Source organism: Nomascus leucogenys, chromosome 22a (assembly GCF_006542625.1).
Source record: "Nomascus leucogenys isolate Asia chromosome 22a, Asia_NLE_v1, whole genome shotgun sequence".
Classification (NCBI taxonomy): domain Eukaryota; kingdom Metazoa; phylum Chordata; class Mammalia; order Primates; family Hylobatidae; genus Nomascus; species Nomascus leucogenys.
The window spans coordinates 77,044,510-77,068,146 of record NC_044402.1 but is presented as its reverse complement, the minus strand read 5'-3'; the positions used below and the strand labels follow the sequence as shown (position 1 = coordinate 77,068,146).

Sequence of the window (23,637 nt, the reverse complement as noted above, 5' to 3'; positions counted from 1 at the left end):
TTACATAAACAAGAACCCTGTGGTCTTGCTGGTGAAACATGAGGTCTAAATAACAAAACATATAATGCCTCTCTATTCACTGGAAATTGCAGATAAAAATGTACAGGGTTATAACTGCTAATAAATGCAGTTGCAACTGTGTTTGATCAATACAGCATGGCAGCAAAATGTAAGGTCTAAGTCTTCAAGGAGGACAGGCTATACTAGAAGAGCATCTAGTACTTTAGGTACCAGATTATTGAGTACTAGATTAACCCAATACTGATTGGGTTAGCAATCTATATTGTCTTAGGATGGCAGTTTAGAGTAGTAGTCAAGAATACGGACTCTGGAGTTAGAATTCTTGGGTTCGAAGTTTAGAATAATAATAATAGTGTCTTTTAGGTCTTTCAGGATCCTTGTAAGGATCAAATGGCATAATTTACATAAAGCTCTTAGCACAGTGGCTCTGGCCTTTGATGAGCTCTCAATAAGTATTAGCTGTGATCAAACAATCAAATCATTACTAGTTCATCTGTATGCACAAATATGCTTCATGTTGTTTTAAAAGTAATTCTATGTATTTTCATGTTTCCAAAAGACAGGGGATCTCCCTTCCCTTTTTCAATGGACTAGCACAGGACCTGCCCACAGAGGCCCTAACTCAGTGCTCTCTGAATGAATGGATGAATGGGTACAGGTTAGTGCTCAAAATTAATGGGCAGGATGTGTCGATAGGAGCCAACAAAAATATCGATACTTCACTATTTACATGTCAGGGAGCTGAATTATTGTCTACTGGACTCTCCCAGACCACTCTGGGCACTGTTTTTAGTGAAGCAGACACTTGGGGTCACACTTTTGATGACAGCAATAAGAGTGAACACTTGGTGAGGGTTTACAATGTACAAGCACCATGCTAGAAGCCTTACATGCGTTATCATATTTTATCTTACCATAACCCTCTAACATGATACCATTCTTATTCCCATTTTACAGGGAATATCACTGAGGCTCAGAGAGGTAAAATTAATTTGGCCAAAGTCAAACAGTGAACAATGAGGGCACTGTGGCTCAAACTCAGATCACTGGAATTCCAAGTATATGCACCTGACGTTACATAATATTGTCTCTGTGCAATGCTTTGAGGAAAGGAACCTAAGATTTTGGAACTCTGAGACTATGCTGAATCTGCTGAAATTTTGAGATGCTCTCTGCTCTGGAGGTAAGTCTCAACTGAATGATTCTTCTGATTGTTAACTTGGCACCCCTGTTTTGAGCCAGAATCAACTCCAAATTTGCAAAACCACCTCTTTTCCTTTGCCAGCACCCTCTGCCACCTGCCATCTTTCCTGTGTTAAAACCATGAGGCAGAGAACACTTAGCAAATTAATAGAAAAAAAAACCTCACTTTTCTGGCTCATAAAATGTTGAGCCAGTTTCTTTGAAACCTCCTTAGCCAAGATACTGAAAAGAATGGAATTTATACTACAACTTTCTTCCCAGATGGTAAAGTGCTTTACAAATAATGGAACTAATGCAATTCATTTGTAGTGAGTAAATTTGTCACCTTGGATGTTGTATTAACTCTCTGAAACCAATTCAATTGGGGATTCAATAAATAAGCTCTTCCAGTGTAGTACATGATGCCCTGCTGGTTAGAAAGAGTCCTACATAAATGGTAATTTGATCCTTTGCCACTTTGAATTCTTTAATCCTTGAAACATGCTTTTGAAAGATGTGGAAAGAATTAATGCTTCCATTTTCTTGCTGGAGAAGCTGAGGAACATATGCCATAAGGAATGAGTCAGCCGATCTCAGCTCTTGCTCAATTCTGTGACCATTTCAATGCTCATTTTATAAACATCATCTAGACTGATTACTGGTCATGGGTGTAAAAGTGATCAGCAAAACTCTGCTTGAAAATATTTCCCTGACTCAGCCATAGTTGCTGCTGTCACCTCAGGTGAATTTGAAACTGCTCTTGTTTTGTATTCTGCTCTCATCAGCTTCGGTTCTATTCTTACCCTTAGCCATTCTGAAGGGTTTCATTCTTTGGAGGGGCACAGCTCTGTGCATTACGTACTAGATGCTTCCTTCATACCCAGCTGAAAGTCATTGTTTATTGAACCAAAGTTGGCACCAAGAATGGAAACAAATGGGAAAAGGATGTGTATCTGCATTCACATCGTGTTATTTATGCCCACAGGTCCATGGCATGTAGCACGTATTAGCATTTTTATTTATTTATTTTTTAGTGAACTCAAGTAGTCCTTAAAGAAATGAATATAGAATAAAATTGAATTTCAGAAATAAAGAAACTTGTATTAAAAAGCAATCCATGTCACCATGTTCAATGTAATTCCCTGAACAGAATTCCCTTGGAAAGGTAAAACTGACACATCTGGCCTCACTAAACTGTTATGATGAGTTAAATATTGATTATGGGGGAAAAAATGAACCCTGGACTAGAGGAGAAGTCATTCCTTATAGTGCAACGGATAATAATTCTGTAGCTGTGCCATCCAGAAGTCCACGTAATGCTCTTTTATTCCGGGATATCTTATGTGGGATTTAAAATGTCTAGAGGGATTTTCTAAAAGCATTGTTTTGTTTTGAATAAGGAAGATAGGTCAGAATGGATAGGGTCTTTTTTTTTTTTTGGCCTTAAATAAGAAGGCCCATTTTTAATACGACCACCGATCTGGTGATTGTGTTTTCTTTATTAGTAGCTAGTAGTATTATTGTTAGTATTTGCTGCATATTTTAGCCTCATGATGTCATTGTACATAGCTCAGTATTTCTGGGCTTCTTCAGATTCTTCCTTGTGAGTAATTTGTCTTCTTTGGATTTTTGATGGATAGCATTGTATGAAAAAATATTAAAATACTCCAATGAACAATGTATATATCTATTGTGAATTCCACATTAAAGGGTCCAGAAGCATGTTATGAATACAGAGAATTGGTTCATTTGCTTTCTCCAGCTTGCTGAATGTACTGTTTGTCTTGATGTAGACTGTTATTTATGAAAAGTCTGCATAGTGGAAGAAAACATAGGCAGTACTGTTCAAATAATCGTTAAGGAGGTATTATTTCAGATAATAATGTAATTAGACTCCTTTAGAGGAAAATGTAACTTCATATTTTCAGCTTTTCTATGGGAACATAGCTGTGGCTAATTAAGGGAAAAGTCAACTAATTTATAATGTTTAAATTTAGTGTTAAACTTGATAATATATCTGAAATTACAAAAGCCAAAACAACTCCAGCCCTGGCTCAAAAGCAGTTCCTTAATTTAGGATTAGATGAACACTCTTTCTGTAACCAAAATTCTAATTTTGTAGAGGCTTCTAGATCTTAAAAGGCATCAAAGGCAAAAGAAATTTTCTCACAAATCTGCCATGTGCAAAGTATCTACTTCCAAACAGAACCTTTTTTTTAATCTCCAATTTATCCCAACAAAAATTCTCTTGGGCTTTTATTTCAAAAGATGAAAAATGAGCCATGGCAGTCAATGGAGTGCGGTGACTATTTATCTGTTTACGCCTATCCATGTGATTGCTAGAAAAACCAGATTTGACTTTGAATGTGATATGAAGAATGTATGCTAGTTATGAGCCCATATTCCTCAGAGGAGAAATAGGTTAAAAACTCAAAACTAAAATTTAGAAACCATACATTTTATTTTTGTAAAAAATAACTCAAAGCCTGATTTTTTTTTCAGTTAAAATGTGTGTCCAAGTTTTAAATAAACCTATCATATGGCAAATCAACTCCCAGTTTACACTTTTTCCCAAAACCAAAAAAAATCCAGGTTCCCTCTCTCAACTTTGGAGCCCCCCTCCCTCTGTCGCTGAACGGGGGAGCTTCTATCTTCTGCCTTCTCCCATCTTTCTTGCCTATTAAACTCTCCACTCCTTAAAACCACACACACACACACACACACACAAATCACAAGGCTAACTATTTAACAATATCCATGTTTTACTTTATGTAACAGGTATCTATCAGAAAAATACTAATTTTGATTAATTGAAGAATGACAAAAATGCACAAAAGATGCCTTTTATTTATAGAATTCTATGGCAAATACCTTTGCAAAGCAAACAGCATTTCTATAAAGCTAATAATAATTCCAAATCATTCTTATTTTGTAGTTCCCAATTTTCATAGATTGGGCTTTAAGTGGATGTACACTTAATTTATAAGGAAAAATTTATACAGAAAATTTATATGGCAGCCATTCTGCCATAATCAAAAAGCAAATTCATTTTTGAAGGAAACTAGGAAATACACAACGGCATAGTGCCTCTTTTATGGCCACATCTGCACAGCTCAGGGAAAAGTTAGCAGATATGTCTGCTGATCACATTACAAAGCTGTTATGAGAGAATAAAGTTGCACCTTTGATGGGCCATTGCAGCTGAGTTAGGGGTCCCCAGTCATTAGAAGTTTTGCATGTCACAGATCAGAGCAGACTGGAGACCCAGAAATACTTTATGCAACTAGCTGAATTTTAGCCATTTCCATCAAATATCAGTGGACCCATTAAATAAAGATCACACACACACACACACACACACACACACACACACACACACACACACCCCCAGAGATAAAGATGGGTTTAGGTTATTTCTGACTTTCACCTCTGTGACAGAAGGTCCATTGTGCTCATGCAGTGCCTTCAGGACACCTGCTGAGAACAAAGCTGCTTTCAGGAGCAGTAAGTGATTTCATTCTATTAATGTCCAGGTGATATGTGAAGCCCATTATCACATCGCTAATGTGGCGGCAGACATTTCCTGGCCAACCCAAGGTAGTAGCTCAAATGTTTGTAAAATGTGGGACTGGAAAAGGTAGTCCCTAGAAATCTTTTCAATTTTCTACTAGTGAATGCTAAAAACAACCATAAAACTGATCTTTTCAATTTCAAAAGAAGATGAAATTGAATGCTGCATGAAAAATCACAGGAAACATTTACACAAAACAATTTACAGGAGTTAATGGAAGGGTTTGGGTGAAGTGTGTGTTTTTCAGACGCAATGGGTCCCATGTTGTCAGAGAAAGCTTGTCATTTGAGGGGAAAAGTGAGTAATGTAGAAAAGCGGGTAATTCCAGCTCACTTCACAACACACCGAATGAACAGGAATCACCCTTGACTGTCGCTCACTCTCCCCATGAGAACGTATCATAACACATTGGGGGCCACCTCCATGGTCCCCACTCAGGCAATGTGCCCTGTGAAACCAACATAATCAGCTCCTAGATACATTGAGTACACTGAAGTGCAGAGATGAATAGGCAGGTTAAAAACAGAATCTGCAATATTATTAAAAATAACCACTCAATTTTAAGAAGATACTGGAAAATGATGCACATATACTCGATTAACATCTTGTCAACAGTTCTGAATCCAAAGAGAGCTCATATTACCCAGAACTGTAACTACTTTTCTGAATTTAAGATCCCACCTCAAATAAATGAAAATGTATCATTTTTCAGAAGGCAATGACGGCCTACCCGGTAAGCCCGATTTTTTTTTTAATGCAATATGTTACTTTAAAAATAGTTAAGATTTGAGTTTTAGGCAAAATTTTTAAAATCTAAAATGAATACAGTAAAATCAATATTGATTATTAGAAGTAAAGGTGCTAATTGAGCCTGGAAAACCTTTTAAGAACTAAGAGGAGAAAATTTCCAGTAAAACTACAATAAATTACTATTCAGTAACCAGAATATTTGTGTGGAATTTAACATCAGTTCATCAGCCTCCCTTTAATTTTTTTAAAATCATGTATTACTGATTCACCCAGGAAGTCTCTTCCAGTAATAAGAACAGTGTCACTTTGGCAAGTTACCTTTTCAACCTATATTTCATTATGTTCTAAAGAAATCCATTTTTTAGATTTCTTATGCTTTTAAGAATTCGTTTTTAATCACCCCTTGTTTTTTAGTGCTCAAGTCTTTCAGAGCTTGATATATACTGTTCTCACAGTAAAGTGAAAGCAAAACCATTTTATTTTAATAATGGTTTTCCAGTCACACATTTTAATATTTCACACAACATTCTGAGAGCAAATATTCTTGATGACAAGTTTAAGAGAAAAAGATTTTATTATTTATTGTGTTACTACAAAAGCTGACCCAAAAGTTCAATAAATTGCCCTGACTGGGCAAATACTGGCAAAGTCCAAATCCCCTATAAACGTTTGCATTAAACAGTGTCAAGGCTGGTGCTGATTGTGAGTTGAAGAACCCCAACATTAAATCTGTATGTTAGCATTTAGACACTCCATTGAAGAACTTTTCATTCCCAAACACTCCAACGGCTTCATATAGGCTGAAACCTATTGTCTGAAGCAACATTCAAATGCCCTGAAACGTACTTCTGCTCCTGTTAGACACAAAAGCAATTCTGGTCCTTTCCAACAGATGCTTCTGTATGGTACCCCCACCCATTTAGTACTATATTTTACATTCAGTCTATCTAATTATCCTCTTAGAGAAAAAAAATCTGTAACCAATTCATATTTCTGGCTTCCTAGACATATTTATGGTTTTCTTCCCATCCACCCAGGGAAATGAGAAAAATGGAGACATTTGATACTGGGCAACAGTTTCCTCATAATCTTTTTTTTTTTTTCTGAGACGGAGTTTTGCTCTTGTTGCCCACGCTGGAGTGCGATGGTGCGATCTCGGCTCACTGCAACTCCGGCTCACTGCAACCTCCACCTCCCAGGTTCAAGCGATTCTCCTGCCTCAGCCTCCCAAGTAGCTGGGATTACAGGCGCCCACCACCATGCCCAGCTAATTTTTGTATTTGTAGTAGGGATGGGGTTTCACCATTTTGGCCAGGCTGGTCTCAAACTCCTGACCCTGTGATCTGCCCGCCTCAGGCTCCCAAAGTGCTGGGATTACAGGCGTGAGCCACCGCGCCCGGCCCTCCTCATAATCTTTATTGACTGGGTTCCCTTCTCCCATCTTACAGGTGACATGGGGTGACAGTGGTGCTCCATATTCCTGAAGACACCTGGAAATATTGTGGGACGTGCCCTGAATTGACATCAGGCAGGTCCTACCTTCCCGATTGGCCCCTGTTGGTACTTGAAGGGCCCACTGAAACAACAGACTGAGCAAAGACTTATAAACACTGTACCTGGAATCTACCTCAAAGAATATCTAGTTCAAACTGGTCATTTTGCAGATGAGAAAATTGAGGTCCAGGACCATGAAGAGTTAACAGAGGATTGAGACTAAGGCTCTGTCCCCTGATTTCCATCCCAGTGGTCTCTTTCCAGCACACAGGCTGTGCCATAGATTTTACAGGCATCTGGAATTTTGCTGGTAGTATTACTTCTAAGGAATCTTTCGGTGGAATCTCTTTAAGTGGCCCCTGGAATGTAAGCACTATGGGCAGTCTGTAGTGACCCAGAGCTCCAAAGCAGAGTTTCTCAACAGGCATGGCAGCAAATCCCAGCAACATCGGGCAGATGCTTTAGACATTTAAGGATCTGCAGATACTGCAGAATCCCTCAGTTGTATGGTCAGCACATTACAACTCACATAATTGTAAAATTTTTCTGTAATAAAAATTATTTTTATAATAAAAAACATACTGTTATAAAAATATTACCACTGGTAATAGCATCTGTTTTGACATCACTTTATAAAGACTTTTCCTGTAATTATTTCATCTTGTCTTCACAAAACCTGTGATGTCATATGAGCATACCTATTTTCATAAAAGGAAACTGAGGCTCAAAGGGATTAAGTGATTTGTTTAATGGTACTCAGTTATTAGGCAGCAGAACAGGAACCTGAATCCCAACTCCCCTGCTTCTATACTTTGCTCCTACTAAATCACAATCCCTCTTGATATGAGCTTTAAAATGGCTTTCTTCACAAGTTTCATGAGCATCTTGATAAAGAAAGGTCTCTAGGAAGTCCAATGTTTTTCACTGACTACCACCTGGCTTCTAGTTCTCTTTCAATCTTTTCTTTTTAGTCTTCTTTGCATTTAATTTTGAGACAATAAGATCCTGAGGAGCTTGACTGTGGCCTGGGGATACTTCAGGATTGTGAACTCGGGGAATCTGAGGCAGGAATTAAGAGGTACATGAACACAAATAGGAACACATCTTCTCAAGAACTTAGGTTTTTTTTTTTTGGATAGGCCTCAGCCTCTTTAGTAGCTGGGACCACAGGTGCACCACCGTGCCCAGCTATTTTTTTTTTAACTTTTTGAGACAGGGTCTCCCTATGTTGCCCAGGCTGGTCTTGAACTCCTAGGCTCAAGTGATCCTCCCACCTCAGCTTCCCAAAGTGCTGGGATTACAAGCATGACTCACTATACCTGGCAATTTATGCAAGAACCTTTTTTTTTGTAATCTCTCTGTGAATTCATTATAACACCATTTTACTGTATATTTAACAAATAAAGCTGTCCAAGAAAACAAACAACAAGAACAACAACAAAAACAAGGAATTCAGTAATTTACTACTAACTCAACATTCACCAAGCCTCATGTAATACTTATCTAAGGTAGCCAAACTACTGTTTGCTATGAGAAATCTTAGAATTTACAGCAATTTATGATCAGGACTGATGTCTGAGCTCTTGAAACAAAATTGAGAGCTGGGGTGTCCAGGAACCCAAAGAGAGTTGCTATCTGTTTTGTGTTTTGATTTGATTTGCTTTGCCTCTCATTTCTCAAGGAAGCCTTTCTGTGATCTATAGCCTTTGCAAAGAAGAAGAGTTATATGGAAGGGCCAGCTTTGGGGTCCTTAGATGAATTATCTGGGAGCATTGCCCAACACTACTTTTACTGACATTCAGCCAGGTCAAGGCCATGGCTCCAAATAAGGAAAAAATAAAAGGCTACTGTCTAGCTGGGTCAGTGGCTGCTATCTTAGCTACTTGCACCAAAGCTCTGGTATAAATATTTGTTTCTCTCTAGATTTTTTGGTTACATTTCTGGGGAGAACAGAAAAGCTACAGTATACATGCCTGTGTTTACACACACACACACACATACACACACACACACACCCTACCCCCCCACCCCACCCCACCCCCAATCACACGACAGTAAACATTCATTGGAGTTGGAATTCTGGTTTAACCATCAACTCTGCCCCAGATTGTATAAAAATAATAGTAGCATAATCTTTTAAACCACTGTTTTGATCCCTAGCTTATTTTTACTTTATTAGTTAAATAATTAATGTTCACGTTAAGCCAAGGATGTATCAGTGGCTTTAAAGCTTTAAAGCAGAATCCAACATGTGAAGTTAATTTCTTCTTCATTCAAAGTGTTGTAGTGAATATAAATGTGAAATCACTTTACAAATTATAAAGCAATATACAAATGCAAGCTGATATGATCATTAATTGAGTCCATGCATTCATTCATTAAGCAAACATTTACTTAATGTTCATCACATAGCAGCACAGTTCCAGGTACTTGACAGTGTCAAAGTTGCCTGTAGACCCCTTTGATTTTGGTTTAGAACTGTGAACCAGAAATTTATCCAGTGAGTAATATGCCTTTGAAATGGGTCCTGATTTCAAAGAAAATCATACAAAGCCTTTCAATTTTAAGCTTACAAACAACTGGATTTCACTGAGTAGGATTTTGAATACACACCAATCTATTCAAAGCAAAACTAGTTTCTTAGCCTCATCAGCTGAAAGAAATGTTACCTAGCAATTGAAGGCTGGAGGTTTACCCAATGCAAAGTAATGTAGTTATTTGGTGTTTTCTTAATTTTATCATTGCAGAAAGCAAATTAAAATAATTTATGCCTCTAAGGAGATTTTTCTTCTTTCCTCCTTTCCTTTTTATTTATTGTTGCTGCTGTTAGTGGTTGAGATATTTTGAGAGAAAGTGGGGGAGGGCTGAAGAATCATCTTGGTGAGCTGAGTAGATCAAAGGAATAGATTCCATGGGCTGGGCGCATTCTAAACGTTCTTTAGTTTTTGATGAGCCAAAATCACACTAGAACCTGTAATTTAAATTTCATTGTCAGAACTTTATCTAGTTAACTTCTACCTTACCTTATCAGAAACAAGGTTTCTTTGAATAGTACAGAGAAAAAAAGAGGTAGAGAGAGAATTCTCCAATAAACCTTTATTTAGGATCTATAGATAAATACTCATTTCACAATTTCTGCTTGTGTTCTATACAAGCCCTCATGGCACAAAGAGAGATTTTTAAAAATTTTTAAATAACAGATTTTTGAAAACGAGTTTCAAGCTCCTTGCGAATAGTGAGTTTATTTTGTTTTATCTCTTCAGTACATAGTCTGGGTCTGGCTGTTTGTTAAATAAGCAAGTGAATGAATGAATTATGATAATACCAGCAGCATCTACCAAAACTACTGAACAAGGTTCCAGCCAGTACTAAGTGACATTCAACCAGAATTTTTAAAAAAGCATCAGGCACAAAGAAAGTTAGCCGGAGCTAGGAACAAAGCTATGCTACGGCCATACAGAGGGAATTTCATAATGTTGCTCATCCTAGAGAAGTGATTTCCCAAAGGCAGGTCTGTGCAAACATTTTCACAGGTCTAGAGCAAAATGAGGAAATTTTCTTAAGAAAGATTTTACTTTTAAATTATAGTCTTCTCATATTACAGTATAAAAATTTCCCTTCTTGTATGAAACAAAGGAAAAAAGAGACTGGTTGTGTTCACTGTCTTTACAGGAGTAGGGTGGGAGGGAGTTAGCAATTCTGTTAGTCTTCAAACTATTTTTGGAAACTGTCAGGTTATGAAAAGCCAAGATAAAATAATCAACGGACCACAGAACTTAGCCTCTCAGCCTGGCTCTCCTGAAGGTAAATGGGACCTACAACTACAAGTCACAGTGACCTCCTATCACTCTCATGACTGCCTGCAACAAGGTAGTGAAAACACAGACCATCTCCTCCTGATGTCTCCAACTCTCTGGGTGTAATACTGATCACAGGTGAGGTTTTCACAGTCTGTTTCTAATTCATTCCTATGCTGACACAGGCTGCACTTTTAACCAAGTTTTTGCTGCTGAATGCTTCATTGAATTCTCCTTTCCTGGAGAGACTTTAGAATCACTTGATCCCCAGATTCAAACAGGATTCCAAGGCGCTGGGGTTAGGGGAAGCAAAACCAAGGGCACGTTTCAATTGACAGGAAAGGCCTCTGCTGACCTCCCTGTAGATGGTCCTGTTTGTCATGATGAGACGCTAATTTCAAACCAGGAAGTCAATAGTATTTAGTCAAGGAATGGAAACTCCCCACATGACACCAGGACTGTTTATGATCACACACTCTACTCTGATCACACACGCACAGTGCACTAAAGTCATTGAAGAAAATCACTCTGATTCTGGGCACTCCAGCTGTCTGAGAGTTCAAAAGCTTAGACCATCATGTGCGTGTTGCTATTATTCATGCTGAGAAAATCTTTTCATCTTTTTTAAAAGTTGGTCAGAGAAACTGGGTGCTGCTTTTCCTTAAAATAACTTGAACAAAAATTAGAAATGAGATAACATCATGACAAATGAAAACTCTACATTGTATTCATTCACTGAAAACTCTCCCAGCAATGTACAAAAACCCAGCCAAGCCTGGAAGGCAGCCTCCCTATCTGGGGAAATACTGTGAAGCTGGACAAATGATGAAACTGAGCTTTGAACAAATATACCCCTAATCCAACATAAGACATGGCTGAACAGCAAACTCAATGAGATCTTTGGTTTAGCAGAGAAATTATGTAATGTCAGAGAGCCCCAGACTTGCTTAGCTACATGTCTGAGAATGCTTAAAATGGTCCTTCCACAGCAACTAATACAGATGTACAATTCACTGACCTAGTTTTCCCAAATTGGATCAGTAGCAAATGATGATGATTTATGTCCCAAACCTTCCACCATGAGCAATCCAAAAACATAGAATTCAAAGGGAAAAAAATCACATGTTCAAGGGAATACAGAATACCCGGATGTTGTAAATTAGGTTCCAGGGCCACTGGCTAGTATCAGAATATATCTGCAGCATTATAAGCTGCTGCTAATCTATGAATATACAAAGAAAGAACATTGGTCTGGCACCTCAGACATTTATAAGAAACCATTCATTCATTCAAATGAACAAACCTAAGGAAAGAAGAGTCTACCTGTGAAGTTAGACCCTAATGTAGGGCATACACATTGGTATTAATATCAGATGGCAGCCTAAAAAGAGGGTTCTTGTCGACTAACCAGCAATGTGTCTTAGGCAATTGATTTCGCTCTCTGGCCCTTACTTAGTTTTGTGATCTGTAAACAGGGATTAGATTAGAATACATCTAATGTCCTAAACATCTCTGATACTTTCTAATTCAAGTTGTTGATCAAATACCAAGAGAAGATTGTTAAGGACTAACATGATTTTCAAGATAAATTTAGATCAATCTCCTCAGTGCATACTGAACATCTTCCATCATAGACCACTGCCTTAGGATATGCAGGAAGTGGGCCAAAATGTTCAATTCCAGTCTTCAATTTGAAAGGGTCTGACACTTTGTTTCAGGAGATAGGACACATGCATAAAATTGCAATACAGAGTAATCAATGCTAAATTCCAAATGTCCAGCACAGATACAGCACATAAAGGAAGAAAATCTTCTCCAAGGTTTAGGGCAGAAGGAATCATTTTCAAGGAACAGGTAGAGCTTTAGCTTAATTCTCTCTGAAGGTAAAAAGCTAAATTGGATAACTTCTCAGGATCCTTGCAAATCTAGAATTATCCTGTAACAACAATTAATGTTATTAATTGTTATTGTTATTAGTGTAACATTAATTAATGTTAATAGTTAATAAAGGCCCCACCTCTAATAGGTATAGTAATATTACTAGTACCATAAAAATTAGTTCAATTTATATAGGACTTATTTTTCTAGTACAGGTATTTCATAATTAATTACAAATTACCTTTGAATAATTATACCATACAAGCTAACTACCTACCTTATATGTGACTTAACAACTAATTCAGTTTTAAATAATTGCTTCAAAATAAATTGAAGATGATTGTCAAAAATTATGACTGCCCAACTACAAGGATTTATTTCTTGACCTTCCAGTAGCTATCTCCTCACCATTAGTACTTTCAGGGTGGAACACAGGTGAATTAAACCAGTTGTTTGGCAGCTATAAAGAATTCCTCTCTTTCCATGCCACTGACCTTTTCATTGGTAAACTGGTGGACAGGGTTAAGAGAGTAGACTTAACAATTCTGCCATGATCAAGCAGTTTTATCATGTTTGGCAACTTTACTCAAATCTGAAAGAACACAAAAGAAAGCTTCCCCATAGCAAGCGGCAGAAGGTTACCTGTGACATATCCCTCCTTTTAGTGACCCCACCAAGATTACAGTACCCAGGAGAGAAGAGGACTCTCAGCTGCTACACTCAGGGGGACATTTAAAGTACATCCAATTCTGAATTAGAAACATGGGCAAAAGCCTACTTTCACAAAATTGGGCCATCCTGTGCTTGCAGCTCTGCTAATGGTTGAAAGGGAAAGATTTTTTAAAAATTAAAAAGAAAGCAGAAAATGGGAAAGCACTTATTTAAAATTAATGTCACTTCTCATTTTCAATTAGTCTTTCCTGAACTCTGCCTCACCCCTAACCCTTTGCTTGTTGTATATACTTAAACCTGTAGACAAACATGAAATTAGTTTGCATAAAGACACTAATTAACACACACTGCTTGATGATAACAAACCCATCTTTTCATCTATTTTTAAATTCTTATTGTGAATCCTTAAAATATACCCCATTTTAAAGCATCACTGATTCAATTTTAAAACATTGCCAGAACTTGCTTTGCTAATCTGCAAACTCGATAATTCTCCCCCAAACCTCAGCACACTCAGCAACCATTTAATAGCAAATATCTCTAGTGGGACCTCATATTACTAAGATTCTATTACTTTTTATATAACCAAAAAAGTGCTAGTACACTCTAAAGTATTATAAATAGTTCAGACCAGGCAATGCTTGTCAAAATATATGAAAGTTTATTTTTTTGCACTCAGAAACCCGGTATTTTTATCTTGTGTATTTATAACCTATAATGTGCCCTCCGTAATTAGTACAAAATGTAGATTACTAATCAACTTTCTAAAGTTTCTAGACATTTTATTTCTGTTAATGTGATTACTAAGGTTAGTACGTTGTATGCTTAATAACCTGATCTTGCTACTAAATGCAAATTATAAACATATCTTAAAATAATTGCATATATGCCTAAAATGGGCTTCTTTAATTATATTCTTCTTAGTCTGCTAAGCAGCCTTTTTTTGATTGAGGGAATTTGTGTTTATGCTTCCTGAAGATTTTTAGTTTGGGGTTTAAGAGACGGATATAATCTACACACTTATTTAATAGTTTTAATACATTTAAAAATGAACTTTAAGAAGTATATATGCCCCCTTAACTACCAAATGCTTTGGATCTTGTCAGAACTCACTGTAAAACTGTTCAACTTTTGAAACGTTCAAGTTCTTCCATCATTAGTACAAGTCCAACTAGAAGTATACAGAAGTAGATCAATCTATAAATACAGAGATATTACCATAAAGAAGAGATTTTATAATGCTCGATCAAGGTATGTCTTCAGCAATTTCATGCTAGCTCCATTTTTAAACAGATTATTACTCATTCTGTGAGACCACTGTGCTTTTTATTTATTTGCAATAAATACTATTCACTATATAAACCAATCTTTAATAAACTACTCACATTCTTTATTACAGGTGAATTGCAAAATGCTACCTTAAATATAAAGCAAATCCACTGCTGATATTTGCACCAAGTTGGTGGACAAACCAGCAACACAGACATATTAATAACCTCCAACTTGTATTCCCATGCCCTATGAAATTTCTCTAAGGGTTACAAAGTGATGCCCTTTTGGCCCAATTTTCTGCCCCTCCTCTACCCTTCACTGTTTCTCTAGTACGTTCTATCCCTTTAAATAATTCCCTCTCCATGCTAATACAATCTACTCTCCTTTTTTTTTTTTTTTTTTTTTTTTTTTTTTTTTTTTTTTTTTTGAGACGGAGTCTCGCTCTGTCACCCAGGCTGGAGTGTAGTGGCGCGATCTTGGCTCACTGCAAGCTCTGCCTCCCGGGTTCACACCATTCTCCTGCCTCAGCCTCCCAAGTAGCTGAGACTACAGGTGCCCGCCACCACACCCAGCTAATTTTTTGTATTTTTAGTAGAGATGGGGTTTCACCATGTTAGCCAGGATGGTCTCAGTCTCCTGACCTGGTGATCAACCAGCCTCGGCCTCCCAAAGTGCTGGGATTACAGGCGTGAGCCATGGTGCCCAGCCCAATCTACTCTCCTTTTTAAAAATTTACAGTGAGGTATAACTGTCACAGGAACAAAAATACTCCAGCTTCTTCTCTCCCTGTAGATGGATCTAGCTGGCAAGCCAAATCATAAGAAAGAGGCTCTTTAACAAACTTGATCAAACAAAGGAGGGTACCTGGAAATAGACTCAAAGTGGATCCTGTGCAATGAGAGATGGTCTTGCTCATTGCAATGGAATTTTCCACCTCCCAGTAAAGGAAGCATAACACTGCTCTGGGTTCCCCTTGGCAAAAATGTAGTCCTGCTCCCTTACTATTTCCGTGGTATGATCTGAACCATGCCCCAGAGTGAGACTGACTCCATGGCAAAGCTAGAAGGGCAGGCTTAGTCTCCGATACACTAATCAGGTGGCTTCAAGTGACAAAAGTCAACACGCTTTTTCTGGCTTGATGGGCAGAAGTCGCCCTATCCATCCATTCCTCATTCAAACAATTTCTGACAAATTCAGCACCTACTACTATTCCAAAAACACATTTGTGCCACAGGTGTGGTCGTCAATAAGCTTAATGCCCAGCTGCTTAGAATCATAGAAAATTCCAAGCTCCTTTTATAGACACAGAAAACAAGACCCAGAGAGGTGATACGATTTTCCAGAATTAGACAGCTGGCTAGAATACTCTGGCTTTTCTTTATATCCTTTTTTTATTTGTATTTTTTTCACAAGACAGCATTTAGTACAATCTTTACTGGTTTTACAGCTATTTTTTTATTTTATTTGTCAGGCCTGAGGGTCTCTTCCATCCTTGTCAAAGGGGGTGCAAACCTCTCTAGCTATTAAGTAATCTAGACCACAAGTGACTACTGCAACCAAGCAGGCAGGGGCAGGGTGTGGAGCACTGCATTCAACTTTAGTTTTCAGAGGTCCTCGGTAGGGTGCTTTTATGTTCTTGTTAATGAATATAAACAAAACCTTAAAGTTAGTCTCCTCAGAGTGAGGGTCTCTAAAAGCACAATTCAGACTCCAAAAACAAGGAAAACTCATGCAGATGTAGATCATTACTTGTGGAAAGTAGTAAAAAGGACATAGAATAATGTCTCTGAGCTTCTTTAATTTACATCTCTGCTCCTACCTTTGTCTGTGAGAGATAGACAGATATAGATATCACATTAATATATATATATTGCATATAATATATGCATTTTATATATATATCTGTTTTCTATATACAATGTAAAGAATATGTAAAGCTTTAATGTTTTACATAAAGAATATGTAAAGCTTTAATGTTTTCAAGCTTCTATAACTGGAGCTAATGTGAAATTGTGAAAATAACTAGATTGAGTGGATTGGCTGTGTCACAGACAGATACAGATTTGAGATACGACTAGAGGATAATTTTTTGCTGTCCTGGTCCTCAGTGTCCACCCTTCCCAACCCCCCCCTAAGGAGAGAGCATATCAAGTCATTTCCTCACACAAGTAACATCAGGAGTGGCGGGAGGAAATCATGCAGCTCCTAGGACAAGAGATTAGAATCAACTGTTGATGACAGAGGATATTTGGGAACTTAGAGTCCTGTGAATTATATCATGTATAAAAATTCTACATGAGTGAGCCAGGCTGTCACAAACCCTGGTTGACAATATAACTGGACAACAAGCCATTCACCCCAGGAGCTTCTTCTCCACCCTGGAAGCAACCCTCATCCTCCTGATGGCTCCCTACCCTCTAAAGCTCACACGTGTCTGCCTCTTCATGTTCCTTCCAGTCAGAAAGCTGCTCAGGAGGTAAGTATAGATGTTCTGTTCTACATTCTTCAGTGGCAGAAAAAATAATGAAGGCATTTTGGTTGCAAGAAGGCACTTGGCTTTTAGCCACTGGCCAATTTTCCCACTCATTAGCGGCCTTTGAGCCTTTTTCACTTATCTTATTTATCTTCTTGTTGTTGTTCTGCTTTTTTGGAAAGTATATCACTTCTGATAAAATAACTCAAAAAGCCAGTGGTCTGAATGTTGTTTTAATCCCTGAGGACACTGCCACTGGTGCAGAATTCAGCCCCACGGATGTTCCCATACACCAGATCCTGGCCCAACAAGAAAAGATTCACAGTGTTTTGCCTACACTGTGTATGACAGCAGGTGAAGGAGAATACTTTAGAAAGGCTTCTTTATGAAGTGTTCAAAATTAAGGCAAAGTACGCAAATCTTAGCTCTTCAGAAAACCCAAATGCAGATATCCACATTTTGGGGGTTTTGAAAAGATCTTAGAGACCATCTCATATTGCTTTATTTTACAGACAAGAAAACTGAAACTAAATGAGCAAGAATCATTTGCTTTTTGAGAACTAAATGCATTTTTAAAAACTAAAATGAGAGAATTAATCGGTGTCATAAAAAAGTAACTTTTGTCTGCATATACTTTCTTCTGTAAGCCACTGGTTACTATGTAAATATTAGTGCCAAGGGTCTATTTAGTAACCATGCTAAGTTACAGGAAAGACCTCATAATAGTGGCTTTTCTTAAATATTAGACTATCAACTGTGGGAACCAGTGGCTCATCAGAGAATGCTTCCATGCCTCTGACAACTTCAGAGCAGAACAGAACAGGGAGGACTGATGAGAACATCCAGCTGCTGTTGGCGTCTTGGACCATCCTTTCTGGAGGAAGCACCAGGATCCTAAGAAATAAATGACCTGGGGTCTAGTCTTAGATCTGCAGTAAGTAGCTATATGGTCTTGGGCAATACATACAGTCTCTCTGGGTCTTGATTTTTCAACTACAAATTAAAAGCTTAAAATTGTATTGCTTCCTTCTAGCTCTGAAATTCTTTGAGCTCAGTATGCAGAGCTGGGGAGTGACTATATGATGTGTATTCATGTGTTTGTGCAGGACAGATGTGCGTCCAACCTCTGTAACCAGCAAATAGTAAGTGGGCAGAAGGGTTAAAAATTTAAGCACGTTGGAGTAGCACCGAAATAAATGAGAGCCGCAGGTCCTACCTCTTCCTTATCGCCATTTGATTCATAGGAGAGTTACAGAGAAAGTGTCTCTTTTCCAGGGAAAATTAAGAGAACCAGAGCATCATTCTGATGCAAGGGTTCAAGAAGAATGGAAAGAGGTGCTGGGTAGAGTGAGAAGTGCACTGATAGGAGATGAGAGGAATGCAGACACGCATAGGCGGTATTGTGGGTTGGGTACTAGGCCACTGCAATAACACAAATCACACGCATTTTTTGGTTTCCCAAACATACAAAAGTTATATTTATACTCTTCTGTGGTCTACTAAGTATGCAATAGCATTATGTCTAATAGCACAACGTACACACCTTAATTTAAAAATACTTTATTGCTAAAATTAAAAAAAAAAAAGCTAACAATCATCTGAGCCTTCAGTGAGTTGTAACCTTTTTGCCATTGAAGGGTCTTGCCTTGATGTTGATGGCTGCTGACTAACCAGGGTGGTGGATTTTGAAGGCTGGGGTGGCTGTGGCAATTTCTTAAAATAAGACAGCAACGAAGTTTGCCATATCTATTGAGTCTTTCATGAAAGATTTCTCTGTAGCATGCACTACACATGCTCTTCACAGAATTAAAGAGAGTTAGGGCCTTGTTCTGGATTAGACTTTGGCTTAAGGGAATGTTGTGGCTGAACTGATCTTCTACCCAGACCACTCAAACTTTCCCCTATCAGCAGTAAGGCTGTTTCATTTTCTTATTATTCATGTGTTCACTAGAGTAGCACTTTTCACATCCTTCAAGAACTTTTCCTTTGCATTCACAACTTAGCTAACTGGCACAAGAGGCCTAGCTTTTGGCCTGTCTCAACTTTCAACATGGCTTCCTCACTAATCATTTCTAGCTTTTGATTTAAAGGGAGGAACATGTGACTCTTCCTTTCACTTTATCACTTAGAGGCCACTGTAGGTCATTAATTAGCCTAATTTGAATATTGTTGTATCTCAGGGAATAGGGAGGCTCCAGTAGAGGGAGAGGGACTGGAGAACGGGCCAATCAGTGGAGCAGTCAGAATATATACAACGTTTTTTTTTTTCACAAGAAATACCCATTTATTTATTTTCTTTAATCAAATTGTCTGACACCCAGCCCCTGACACCTGACCAGGCTGATGGGAATCTTCTGTCTCCATCGTTAAGGAGAATTCTACCTTCCCAGGGATTTCCCAGTCAGGAAGCCTTACCTAGAGCCCAAAAGACTGTGGACATTTCTTGGTTGTTCTCCCAGGAACCATTCCCCCTCCACCCTATTATTAATTCCAGATTTTCCTTTGTTGTACAGCAGTCATGGGGTTTAGGTGAGACTGACCCCATCATCAGTTTCAGAGGAGGGCCCTGCTAGTCTAAGGCAATCTTCATAGTCTTATCCCACCTGCCGCTGTGCTTGGTGTGTAGTTTGCATCAGTCCGGTCAGAGCAAACCTCAGGAACTTGTTCTCCGATTGTGGGAACCAGCAGTTTCTATCCTGTAGGTGAATGGGGAAGCTGCAGCCCCAGGGGTTACAGCAGCTTTCTTGTGACCATGAGAAGAGTCAGCCTGAAAATGAGGCTGATATGTGGAAGAGCCAAGAAGAAAGAGAATAAAGAGAACCTCAGAGCAAACGAGCTGGAGCCCGATTAACCATGCCTGAGGCTGGACTTACTTTTGAATAATCACATTATTTTTTATTGATACATAGTATTTGTACATATTTATGGGGTATGTGTGGTATTTCATATTTCATTATGTGCATAGTATGTATAATATAATGAATGATCAAGTCAGGTATTTAGGGTCTCCATCACATCACCTCAAGTATTTATCCTTTCGATGTGTTGGCAACATCTCGAGTCCTCTCTTCTAGCTACTTTGAAACAGACAATATATTGTTACAACACATCCAACACTTAAGAGTTAAGTTTGCCATTTCATATGAGCACAGTTAGTGGTGCCCCAAAATAACTACAATAGAAACATCAAAGATCCACTGATCACAAGATCACGATAACAGATATCATAAAAAAAATCTGTGAGGCACAATAAAGCAAAGTGCAATAAAATGAGGTATGTCTGTCCATCACTCAAGTGTATGCATGGATAGGAAGAGTTGGCCTGCAAGTGTCTTATCACCTGCGATCAGCATGGTCTGAAATTTTCAAACTTCCTTTAGCTCAGAAATCTTGTTGTGGCAGCCTCTATTGGTTAAGGAACCAACAGTCATTCCCTTCACTCCTCCCCTTCTGCCCTCCCACACCAAATCTCAAGCAACCATGAGCTTTAGGTAGATAGGGGTTTTCTTTAGACCCAAAGACCAAAGTTGAAGAATCCTACCCAGGTGTTGAATACAAATGCCTGAACCAACATCCAGATGTTAATTTTAGTGTCTTAACTAAATGTGCCAGGGCTACGGCTGCCTGGGCACAGATTATACAACCAGCTTTCAAAAGGGATTAACCTCGACTTAGGTGCCAGGTAAGTCAATACTCCATCACCACATTTCTAATAATTGTTTCAATACATAAGTGTCAGAGACTGGGTAAGTGAGATCCAATTGCAGTGAGGAGGAAAGATAAAGACACAGCTAATCAGGCACTCACACTTCCTTCTTGAAAGGATGAGCACAGGGGACCAGATTCTGGCTACAGGGAAACCCAGCTGGACCGCCTTAGCAGCAGTCATGATAAGACAGGACCAAATTTGTTTGTATGTTTTTGTTTGCTTGCTCACATTTTAATGAAAAAAAAAAAAGGTATTTCCTGTGCTTTTTGTGTTTTTGAAGATTTTCAGCATCAAAATCTTATTGCTTTTGTTAGAAAAATGAACCATAAATATTTTAACGGTACAAACTTTGAATTTGATAACTATTGCTCCTAAGACTATATGAATTTCCCTTAAAATATGATACATAGTTATATATATATATATATGTGCATGCATATATATTTTAAAAGAACCAGTAGATAGCATAGTACTTCAAAGAAAAAAAAATGTGGATATTGATTTTTTTTCCCTAATGAGATATTACCTGGGAATCACAGCCAAGGTGAGACTATTTAGACCACTTGATGATTAACCTTTCTCCATATGTAAGTTCACAGACATCTAACTATAGAATGTGGTTGCTATATCTAAAGGGACCTCAAGTCTAATACAAACCCTTATTTTGAAAATGAATATTTCTATCTTATTTCTAAAGTACTCCAAAAGTTCTTAGGGCATCCTTTCCCCACGTTCAGTCGCAACCACAGGTCATCAAGTCTTCCTGTGTCTTAAAAACAGATTTTCTCCTGATGAAGTCTAAACCCATTTTCTTCTGTTCAGTCCAGTGAGATGGAGAAGGTTGACTGGTATTCTCCAGAGTTCCACCTCACTGCCCACAGGTTGTTAATTTTGTCTCCCTTCAGCCTTCTTTTCTCCAGAATAAACAACCCACCTCATTTCTTTGTGTACATAGTCTCCAATCCCTGTCATCATTTTCCTCTTCTATACGTGGATTCTATGCAATTTTCCTGCATATGTTTTAAGTTACAGACCCAAAGTGTAATATTCAAATAAAAGCCCAACCTACAATAAATTTGACACAAGGGTTATTTCCTAGCTGCAAATAATACTTGTCTTAACACAGCCCAGGATAATATCGCTTTCTTAATGCCATCACTAGGTTAATGACGCATATATTTCTGCAATGCCAGATCTTCTGCAGCCAAGTTTGTGTCAAATTATACCCTCTATCTAGACTCTTCTCCTACCATCTATTCTCCAAAGGAAGTCATTATTAATAAATTTACATTTTATTTCTTCCAGTGGTTTCTACTTTAACTTCAAATAAATAATATGCCTGCATCTCTCTTTCTTGATTTTTCAGTCTTAGGTAGCCAGTACCTACTGACTTGTCTGCATGAAAGATGAAGAATTTCATTCATTTATATGCCTTCCTTCCCTCCCCACCTGCTCCCCAATTTGGACTAACTCATGATTTTTTAGTTCTTCAGTTGGATAGATGTATTCATTTCTGGATCTAGCAGCTTCAGAAAAGAGTTATTGACCTTAACACTCTCAGATAAGAAAGTTAACATACCTCACCATCTCTGGACTTCTGTCAGGGTATAACTCTATACTGTCAAAGTTTATAATATTTATATTTTGTTTTATAGATATTATGACTACTGATATTAAGGAAATGTTATTTATCACAGATACAAGAAGAAAATTAATCCTATGTCACCAACTCACGCTATTCAAAATAGAATGTTCCAAGCATCACAGTCAGTAAAATACATTCTCTTAAACTCTAACAAACTCTCAAAATCATGCCACAATTTAGTTACTTGTTTTTTGAGTCCTGGATTTTTAGGCAGTGCTATAAATACTACAACTGGTTACAGGCAGTTAATTTAACAGATTAACTTAAGAAATTTGTTGGAAGTATATAAGGGTCACTCTCAACTCAGAGGAAAAGCTAAGGATTAATAATTAAAAATAATGGTAAAAACCGCAATTACTTTTGACCAACGTAAATACAAACTTTGAAGATCTTTACACTATTAAACTAGAGAGAGAGTGCACGAGTGAGTGAGAGACTGCACTCATTACTGGAAAAGGACATCTTACTGGCCCAGCTCGAATCACAAGCTAGGTAGGGGCAGTGCCCCTCGACTAAGAGTCTCATCAAGGTTGCATGCAATGGTGAAGGACAGTTCTCAGAAACAAAATCAAGATGCTGTCACCGGAAGAACAGAATCAGGGTGGACAAAACAACAGCATTTATTGCGTCCGATAGCACTTATCACATTTTCATTAATAAACAATTTGGGTAATTTTCTGTTTGATATTGTCCTTCCCAACCAGATTTTGTGTTCTACAAAGAAGTTACATAGAGCATTCATTCTCTTAATTCACATGCCTAGTAGTGTCTGACAAATTACAAGCACTGACTAAACAGCTCTTGAATATTGTTGAATAAAAGCCAAGGGTTTCCAGGATGTACTGCCTAGACTATTTGTCATAGACTATTTGTATTAATTTATTTTAATAACAAGTATTTTCAGATGGCTGAATTACATATTAAAGAAGGGACTACTCTTTCCAAAGGCACGTTATCATGGAGGAATACAGCCTAAGTTTTCTATTACAAGTACTGTAAAAGAAGGGCACCTCTCCAAACTTTTGGATCATGGCAGGATACCATGATCTTGTCTGCATGCTACCCACACAACTGATGGTGTACAATCACCTGATCCAAAGACTTAGCCAGCAATTTAAATTTTCATTATTCATTCAGGACGTCATAGTTAACAGCCTGGTGATCTTTGCAGTC

General features: G+C 38.0%; 1 non-coding gene across 1 annotated transcript; it reads right to left on the bottom strand.

Annotated features, from left to right (window-relative positions):
• Nucleotides 1-16,048: 16,048 nt before the first annotated feature.
• LOC115832693 lies at nucleotides 16,049-16,170 on the bottom strand. Its single transcript, XR_004028205.1, has one exon. It is a non-coding gene; the product is annotated as a U6atac minor spliceosomal RNA (small nuclear RNA).
• Nucleotides 16,171-23,637: the final 7,467 nt, after the last annotated feature.